The sequence below is a fragment of the Hakea prostrata genome, chromosome 3 (assembly GCF_041222555.1).
Source record: "Hakea prostrata isolate BN-2017 chromosome 3, UWA_Hpros_2, whole genome shotgun sequence".
NCBI classification, from domain to species: Eukaryota; Viridiplantae; Streptophyta; class Magnoliopsida; order Proteales; family Proteaceae; genus Hakea; species Hakea prostrata.
The window spans coordinates 55,605,082-55,613,938 of NC_142602.1; the positions used below are offsets into that span (position 1 = coordinate 55,605,082).

The 8,857-nt window shown below is 35.0% G+C and overlaps 1 long non-coding RNA gene across 2 annotated transcripts; it reads right to left on the reverse strand.

The window, feature by feature from the left end:
• Positions 1-2,591: 2,591 nt before the first annotated feature.
• LOC149022548 (uncharacterized) lies at positions 2,592-7,958 on the reverse strand. Of its 2 annotated transcripts, none has more exons than XR_016172436.1 (5): positions 7,660-7,958; positions 4,412-7,428; positions 3,919-4,027; positions 3,691-3,783; positions 2,592-2,853 (listed from the first exon to the last, which is right to left on the reverse strand). It is a non-coding gene; the product is annotated as an uncharacterized LOC149022548 (long non-coding RNA). The 2 variants fall into 2 exon arrangements; XR_016172437.1 differs by having other exon boundaries at positions 2,592-3,472.
• Positions 7,959-8,857: the final 899 nt, after the last annotated feature.

An 8,857-nucleotide genomic window follows, 5' to 3' on the forward strand; every position in this document is an offset into this window, starting at 1 on the left:
CCCCTGTCTTATAGTTTTACTTTTAAAAGAACCTTGCTCTTTAGGAAATTATTGTTAACCCCATCAGTTCTAACAGTGTTAAGCGATCGTTCAAGTTGAATGTTTGATATCTATTTTTCCCTTTGATAATTAAGAAGGGAAAAAATAATATCTGTTATGAAATAAAGAGAATATATCAGAGACAAAGAAGAAAACTAGAACAAGATCAATCAGAAGTGATTCATTCAGTTGAGTGCATTACATATTTATAATAGAAGTAGAATCTACTCTGATATGAAAATACAATATATGATTTTTGCACACAATAAGATATTCTTGATATAGAAAGATAGATTGCCGCCCAAGATAGAAGGTGCATAAAATGGAAATATTGACTGCCAACATTGCGTGTTGAGATCACTGTAATCTTCAATTAAGATGGGAATGTGAATCACCAAGATTATATGCTGAGGTGATTGAGATCTTCAATTGGAAGTATTGTCTATTGGGGGGGGGGTGATGGATATCCACAATCAATATTATTTATAACACTCCACCTTGGATGTCCATCAATAGATAATGTACCTCGTTAAAACCTTACTAAGAAAAAACCCAGTGGGAAAAAATCTTAGTGAAAGAAAAATAGTATACATATCTAAATAGTACGTATCACTAGCTGCCTCATTAAAAACCTTACCAGGAAAACCCAGTGGGATAAAACTTTGGTGAAGGGAAAAAGAGTGTAACACGTATTTTATTCCCCCTGATGATAAGATCATTGAATATCTTTAAGTCTACGTATCCCAATCTTATGTACCAACTTTTCAAAATTTGAAGTAGACAATGACTTTGTAAATAAATCTGCCAAATTATCACTTGAACGAATTTGTTGAACATCGATTTCACCATTTCGTTGAAGATCATGAGTGAATAAGAATTTTGGTGAAATATGTTTCATTCTATCTCCTTTGATGTATCCTCCCTTCAATTGAGCTATACATGCAGTATTATCTTCATATAATACTGTTGAAATTCATTTATCCAATGGAAGACCACATGTTTCCTAGATGTGTTGAGTCATAGATCTTAACCAAACACATTCTCGGCTTGCTTCATGAATCGCTATTATCTCTACATGATTTGAAGAAGTGGCATCTATAGTTTGTTTTGTTGAACGCCATGAAATAGCTGTACTTCTACTTGTGAATAAATAACCTGTTTGTGATCTAGCTTTGCGTGGATTAGATAAATATCCTTCATCTGCATAACCAGTAAGTTGATGTCCACATTCATTTGAATAAAATAATCCCAAATCAATAGTTCCTCAAAGGTACCGAAATATATGTTTAATACCATTCCAGTGTCTTCATGTTGGAGAAGAACTAAATCTTGCTAATAAACTTACAGAAAATGATATATCCGATCTTGTACTATTAGCAAGATATATTAATGCCCCAATTGCACTGAGATATGATACTTCAGGACCAAGAAGTTCTTCATTATTTTCATGGGGTCGAAATGGATCTTTCTTTATGTCAAACGATCTTACAACCATTGAGGTACTCAATGGATGTGCTTTATCTATAGAAAATCGCTTTAAAATCTTCTGTGTATAAGTTGATTGATGAACAAATATTCCATTTGTCAAATGCTCAATCTGTAAGCCAAGACAATATTTTGTCTCTCCAAGATTTTTCATTTCAAATTCTTTCTTCAAATATTCAACTGCTTTTGGAAGATCTTCAGGAGTTCCAATGATATTCAAGTCATCAACATATACACTTATTATAATAAAGTTAGATCCATATCTTTTAATAAAAACACAAGGGCAGATTGGGTCATTTTTGTACTCTTCTTTTAATAAATATTCACTAAGGCGATTATACCACATATGCCCTGATTGCTTTAATCCATATAACGATCTTTGAAGCCTTATTGAACAAATTTCCCGGGAATTTTTATATGATTTAGGCATTTTGAATCCTTCAAGAATTCTCATATAAATTTCACTATCGAGCGAGCCATCACTACAAAAAAAAAAAAAAAAAAAAAGGGTTTCGTGGCGGTTTTTTCGGCCACGAAAAAGTAGAAAAAACCGCCACCATTGTATGTAATTAGTGGCGGTTTTATAAAACTGCCACTATTAGTATGAATATGCTGGCGGAAATTACCACCCCTAATTGAATATGCAATAGGATGAATTAAGCCTACTTAGTGGGGTTTTTACGTACCGCCACTAATTATACCAATTTTGTGGCGGTAAGGTCAAAAAACGCCACTAAATGTCATTCATTAGTGACGGTCATCCCTAAAACTGCCACCAATACTACATAGTTAGTGACGGTAAATTAGGAAACCGACACAAGTTATTTCCTATTTAGTGACGGTTGTGTAAAAACCGCCACTAATTGTGTTCGAATTCTGTATAAATTCCCTTATGATTTCCTATGCATTAGTGGCGGTTTTTTGTTTACCGCCACCAATTACGTTAAATTTTTTTTTTAAAAAAAAAACCCTATATTTTCTATTATATTACATTTATTCCTGAAAGACCGTACAAATACATGAATACAAAGAAAATTCAAAAAAGCTAACAGAATTCAAAGAACACAATTTAAGAAAAATAAATACAATACATATTAATCAAGTCAACAAAAACTACATGCAGTACTCTACTTGATGTTACATGTTAATCTAAACACCAATAAGAGAAGAAGAAAAATGGCACAAAAAAGAATAATCCAATCACATTTCGAGGCTGCAACAGCATCAACAGCTAGATCTTGTCTTCACTCTCTCTGCAAGGCTAAGCAGCCACTCTTTCTCTTCAGTACCAAAACTTAACACAGGAGTGTGGGTCCACGAGCTAACCATCTACATAGTAAGGAGCATTTAGAATACAATTTAACATTCATTGAGGACAGCCAGATGATTTCTTCACTTGATAAGAAACAAACACATGCTGCAATCAGATGGAAAGATATACCCAGGTAACATTTGAGGGACTTATTAAATATCCTGCTACTTGGTAGTAGAAGGTTTAAACACGAAAAAATTGATGATGATCTGAACCATTATATAATCAAACTGTGTAAGGGGCTTTGTATAGCTCTATCAATGCCAATTCCTCAATTCTCTGTCTACTTATCAAGTCCGCCTCTCAACCCCAAGAGAGCAGCTCCGGGATCTCTTGAGATCAGATGCAGCAAACCAACTTGATATTCCAACTGCACAAATGCCTTCGATTTCAGTTGATTCTTGACTACGTCAAATGCCGGTTCCACTTCAAATTGGTCGTAGTCAGTGGCTTAGAATCAGTTTGATTCAACCCACTATCAAAGAAGAGAGAAGGCTATACAAAGCCCCTTTTTTTTCCGTCCAAAACAAAGCCCCTGTTTGATCAATCTTGACCTGAAAGTTCTATTTGTAGGGCTATAAAATCCCTCCTGAAACCAAGTAATCTCAAGTGTCCATAAAATCCATGTGGTCATCCCTGAGAAATTAGAAAGACATCCACGAATACCAATCCATAAGCTGAAATCGTCTAACAGCTCCCAAGAATAAAATCTAAACACCAGTTCAACTTGCACTTAGCAGCGTATAGAGATAAACATGAACTGAGCTAATGAAAGCTTCAATTGCCTGATTGGAGAACATGTGAAAGCCTGAAGAAAAGAACCTGACAAAAGATATAAGCAAAGTAGAATTCACCTTCACATCTTTTGCATCAATGATAGCTCCATTATCAGCTAAGGTGGCTTGCTGAGGGGCCATGCTCAACAAAGAGGTCATAGCTTCTGTAGCCTATGACAAAAAGTCATTCTCATAAGGATTATTATTTTTAACCTATGTCTTTGGTATAGGAATGTTACATATTAATGGAGAGAGAGAGAGAGAGAGAGAGAGAGAGAGAGAGAGAGAGAGAGAGAGAGAGAGGACCTTGAAATTGTATAAACTGTATAACCCATCAGGACAATGGAGTTATGGTGGAAGTTTGGTGACAAATTTGGTGGAACTCAACATTCCAATTTCCTTCTCAAAAGCAGCCCTGCATGAAAAGAGAAAATCCAAAATTTTCAAATTATAAAATTACAAAAGCACTTGATAGAGTCACCAACTCAGATCTGAAACTCAGTCACAGCATGTTGGAACAGCTTAAAAACACCTTAGAACAGCTTAAAGTTGGCACTCTAGGGTGTCAACCACTTAATGGTCCATAACTTAAAAAGGTAATGACAAGGACAACAATGGCCAATAGGTGGTGCAACTGTTCCTAAAATTTTCAACCTTCATTATTCATAAATTTAATTTTTGGGTTTTCTAGGAGGGGGAAAATTACAGCAACTTATCTTGGTTTGAGGTACTGTTGACCCAACTAATTAAACAATCTTGGAAATAGATGCAGAATTCGTCATTCGATCAAATACCATACCTTGTTTGAGAAAGGCCACTGCATTCCTGAACTCTTCATGGAAGCTAAAGATTAAACGGGAATACAAAGGAAACTAAATCAATTGGGTAAGTGATCAGAACAAATCATGCATGAAATAGAAAAAATAACAGAAACCCATTTCAAATCTTGATCAGACTTACCAAGAAGCTAAATCAAATCTGAAGATAAGAGCAAATACGAGGTACAGGGTGGTCAAACAGGTGATCAAATCCTTGGGAACACCATTATACACGAGAATCAAAATGGACATAAAGACATAATAATAATAAATAATAAAGCAGAAAAAACAAGCAGTGAATCTCGAAAGATTAATTTGTTTAACATAAACATCAAAACAAATAAGGAAAACCCACAAGAAGAAGAACAAAAAAGGAAAGAACGCAAGATTCTTCACGTGAATATTATATCTCCAAAAAGATCCACAAGAACAATAATTCTATTAAAAATAAAAACCACATGAAAACCAATGGCAAGAGTTTTGTAACTTGATGAAGTAGTTGTTACTTCAGGTAACTAAATCAAGGCATAAGACCAATGGCAAGAGTTTTGTAACTTTTCAGAAGAGACTAATTTACTGAACCTTCATGATCAACAAGACCACCTCTTCAAGTATGACTAATATAAGACCTCATACCTGCAACAGGGCAGAATAATTACACAACGAAACAAAGAACTGGAAGAAACATTTAAGGGGGGAAAAAGAAAATTATACTTTAAAACATAAAGTGACTTTAACCAGTAAGGTTTGCTCTCACTGGACATAATGCTTCCAAAATCCAAACTCACTTTCACATAGCAAATTGGATTTAGAAGTTGGGGATAAGAGTTTCCACATTCATCACCTTGATTGATAATATGAGAAATCAAAATCTTATATTAGTAGCAGAAATGGAGCAGTCAATGTTATAAACAGTAGCATTTAAAGGTGGGATGACAATTAAGTGAGCTACTTTACTTATTCAGAATGCATATGAGGGTACTTTATTAAGGCATAAGATGGATAATTGGGTCAATAAAAAAGCGCTTGTAGATATCAATTATGAAATATGTAATGATCATTCTGTGTGACTTTGTGTTTACATAGAAGGGACTGTTTCCCAACAGAGAACACATTAGAGGAGACTCATCCTCCTACATTTTATATGGAAAATCTTGTTCTTTGGGATATGTTTTTCTTTTTGTTATTTTTCCAAGCTTGTGAAGTTTTCTCCAATTAAGGATTGCATTGGTGCAAGATTTCAACCCCATGGTGCTATGACCTACCCTATGTATGGAACCATGGATTGCAAGCAAAGCCATGTAGTCAATAATCCCACCCAAAGTAGCCAAATCCACTTTATAACCAAAGATTAAATAAATGGGAATAGATCAAGACAATGAGGAAAAAAAATTAATGCATATACTCAACAGACTCATCGATCTAAACGCTAGCAAATCTTTTTGAAAAATTGGAGGCTGTAAGATGCAACCAATGGATGATGCTAGAGGAAAAAGATATAGAAAAGAGAAGAAAGTGTAAGATAAACCAAGATCCTAGAAACATCAAGGGGTAACGAATTAAAGAGAGAGGGGGGGGGGTGTACAATGTCATTAAGCAAAAACTAGAAGAAGAAACAAAGAAATGGAAAATGAAAAAAGAAAAGAAAAGAGGAATTCTAAAACATGAACAAGGGCACTATAAGAGCCCTAACAAAAGCTGAGAAGTTGCAGAAGAGAAAAATATATAAGCTAGTTGTATGAAAGAGAATCGATATAGCGAACAAAGGCCTAACACTAGATGAGCCTCACTCAAAGTAGCATGATCCTTCTTATAACCAATGACAAATATGTCGGCCAAATTGTAGATATAAAAGGGAAATAAAGAATTAACAAAAAATTGGAAACACACGTAAACGGAACTTGAGCCAGTACACATGTTAATGTGGTTCTTCCTGATTGCATTGATCTTGACGCCTTAAAGATACAAGATTAGAAAAATGTGGGAAAATGGCAAAACATGAGAAAATAGCGGTTTAAAGAAAAATTCTCAATCTACAAGTGCCATTTAGTACTTTTTCTGATTTCTGAAGATCAGATTGTGGGTCAAATTAGCAGACTTGGAGATCTTCTACTCCATAACCATATATTTAAACTTCTAAAAACTGATAATTAGGTCTTTGAACAGTATGTTCCTTTATGCTCTATGTTGTTAAACCATACCAAATGGGAGAAAAGGGGATATTCTATCCAACCTATCACAACTTCACCTTCTCTTCACTCTTCCTTACCAAGGCTGAAAAGGGTAAACCCAAAAAGGAAAAAAGAACTCTTAGAGAGAGAAAGAATCAGAGAATCTCTCTCTCTTTTTTTTTTTTTTTTATCACTTTTCCACTCTCTCCACCTCACTTCTACTCACCTCTAGTTAACCCAAAGTGGGAAGGAATCATCCATTCATCTCTGTTGCTTTCCATCTCATGTTAACATATCAACACTCTGCCCCTCTGTTCTTCTTTTTCTTACAGTTCCCAAATCTGAATTTGATTTCTAAAAACAGATCAACACTCTGACCTATGTTCTTTTTCTTATAGTTCCAAATCTGAATTTGAATTTCTAAAACTTTTCTGAAATCCATCACTAGAGATGACCCTTTAATTGCTTCTCTTTGTTAAATGCATCATATGAGCTAAACTAGATATAAAAATTGTTAAACAACTAACAACCCAATAAACATATTTTTTCATGAACCGGATAAGGATTAGAATATTCCAACTTTCAAATTAACAACCCTTTTTCATGTTTGCAGGATAGAAGATCAAACCAACAAATACAACTACAAAAACACTCATAAATTACTCAACAGCAGAAGATCAGAAGATGATACAAGATACTAAGCAACGGAAGATTTTAAACAAATCTGGTGCCACCTTATCAACATTCTCCCACCTGTCTGATTGACCATCTAGAACAAAGAAAGTTGTTGCTAGAGAATCCACATAACAGTTCGCCCCGTGGTTGGACTGCTCAGAGAAAACAGTGACCAAAGCATTATCAGTTTCAATTATATTCAGAGATAAACAAACAATCAATAAACCGACATAAGAGAACGATCGATATCTGATGCGAAAAGGCAAAGAGCGGAGATGACGAACAAGAAACCCTAAATCGCAGAGAGCGAATCGAGAAAAGAAAGTCGAAGAAAGTCGAAGCACTTGATAAGTCGAAGCAGTTGAGGGCTTAGAAGTTCCTACCATCAAGACGTCTCCTCCAAAGTCCAAACACGAGTATTTCTTTGCTTCGATTGCAGATCTAGATAGCCACTGTACAATCTCTTTTTGAACAAACCAGCTGCGGCATAACTTCCTCAAACCACAAACCATTTACTTTAACTCTGTAAGTGGTCACTAATAAATCAATCATGACTTTCTCTCTTCGATTCTTGCTCTTTTCTACTCTGCTGCTGCTCTTGGCTTCCCTCTCCCACGCAGAACAAAGCCGGTATCTCCAGAAACGAAGTGTCGTCTGAAATAAAAAACAAACTGAGTTGAGAAGTTGAAAATGAAAATCGAATGGAAAATGGTGAAAAATTAGCGCGGGATGATTGAGGGAAAAGCCGGCGGTAAAAGAGAGGAAAAGTCTAGGGTTATTTGCAGCAATTTTGGATAAAACCGCTGTTATATTTATCTTCAGTGGCGGTAATATATAAAGGCTACTAAATATATTAATATTAAGTGGCGAATGTCGGAAAAACCACTAATATTTGATATTTAGCGGCATTAATAGAACAAACGCCACCAATATTTTAGTAATTACCTACAGTTTTATAAACCCGTCTTTTTCCTAATTAGTGGTGGTTTATTAAAAATCGCCACTAATTAAAGGTCACTAATTCTACTTTTTCTTGTAATGCATATAAATAGGCTAAAACAACATCTATTAAATGCATGTCAAGTTTCTTATACACTACCAGACTAATAAGATATCTGAAGGTGATTGCATCCATCACAGGAGAATATGTTTCCATATAATCAATGCCAGGCCTTTGAGAAAATCCTTGTGCTACGAGTCGTGCTTTAGATCTTACGACTTCATTTTCCTCGTTTCTCTTTCGCACAAAAATCCATTTGTACCCCACTGGCTTTACACCTTCAGGTGTTTGGACTACAGGTCCAAAAACTTTACGTTTTTCAAGTGAATTCAATTCTGCTTGAAATGCGTCTTTCCATTTTGGCCAATCATTTCTTTGTTTACATTCATCCATGGATTTAAGTTCAAGATCCTCGTCTTGTTTCATTATTTCAACTGAAGCATTATACGCAAAAATGTTGTCGATAACTATATCTTTTCGGTTCCATCTTTTTCCTGTAGTAACATAACTAATTTAGATCTCTTCATTATTTTCAAGTACTTGAACCTCTTCTAAGGTTTTATGGAAAGTTATGCCTTCAG